We start from the raw sequence: 1,356 nt of genomic DNA, 5'->3' as shown, positions 1-1,356 counted from the left end.
CAAATGTATTCTTTTTAATGGCTGAGTAATATTCCATTGTGTATATGTACCACAGCTTTCTTATCCATTCACCTGCTGATGGACATCTAGGTTGTTTCCATGTCCTGGTTATTATAAACAGTGCTGCAATGAACATTGGGATACATGTGTCTCTTTCAATTCTGGCTTCCTCAGTGTGTACGACCAGCAGTGGGATTGCTGGGTCATAGGCAGTTCTATTTGCAATTTGTGATGTGGTACCTCATTGTGGTCTTGATTTGCATTTCTCTGATAATGAGTGATGTTGAGCATCTTTTCATGTGTTTGTTAGCCATCCATATGTCTTCTTTGGAGAAATGTCTATTTAGTTCTTTGGCCCCTGTTTTTTGATTGGGTCGTTTATGTTTCTGGAGTTGAGCTGCATAAGTTGCTTGTATATTTTTGAGATTAGTTGTGTGTCAGTTGCTTCATTTGCTATTGTTTTATCCCATTCAGAAGGCTGTCTTTTCACCTTACTTATAGTTTCCTTTGTTGTGCAGAAGCTTTTAATTTTAATTAGATCCCATTTGTTTATTTTTGCTTTTATTTCCAGTATTCTGGGAGGTGGGTCATAGAGGATCCTGCTGTGATTTATGTCGGAGAGTGTTTTGCCTATGTTCTCCTCTAGGAGTTTTATAGTTTCTGGTTTTATGTTTAGAAGAATGGAACTGGAGGAATCAACCTGCCTGACTTCAGGCTCTACTACAAAGTCACAGTCATTAAGACAGTATGGTACTGGCACAAAGACAGAAATATAGATCAATGGAACAAAATAGAAAGCCCAGAGATAAATCCACACACCTATGGACACCTTATCTTCAACAAAGGAGGCAAGAATATACAATGGAGTAAAGGCAATCTCTTTAACAAGTGGTGCTGGGAAAACTGGTCAACCACTTGTAAAAGAATGAAACTAGATCACTTTCTAACACCACACACAAAAATAAACTCAAAATGATAAGGACACTTTCAACTTCTTTCCCTACATGTAGTTTTATACAAACCTTGATTCTGTGTATTTATTTTTAAGGGCTGCCTTACAAACACAGGGGCTTAAAGCAACAGAAATGTATTCTTTCACAGTTCTGGAGGCCAGAAATCCAAAATCAAGTGTCAGTAAGGTCAAACTCCCTACAGAAGCTTCAGGGAGAATCTCTTCTTTGCATCTTCCAGCTTCTGGTGGTTCCCAGATCCCTTGGCTTGTGACCACAACACTCTAGTCTCTGCTTTTGTTTCCATGTTGCTTTCTTATTTTCTCTGTTTCTGTGTCAAACCTCCCTCTACCTTTCTCTCATAAGAACACACATGATGGCATTTAGAACTACTTAGATAATCCAG

This window comes from Capricornis sumatraensis, chromosome 7 (assembly GCF_032405125.1).
Source record: "Capricornis sumatraensis isolate serow.1 chromosome 7, serow.2, whole genome shotgun sequence".
In the NCBI taxonomy this organism is placed as follows: domain Eukaryota; kingdom Metazoa; phylum Chordata; class Mammalia; order Artiodactyla; family Bovidae; genus Capricornis; species Capricornis sumatraensis.
This window is presented reverse-complemented; position numbering follows the sequence as displayed.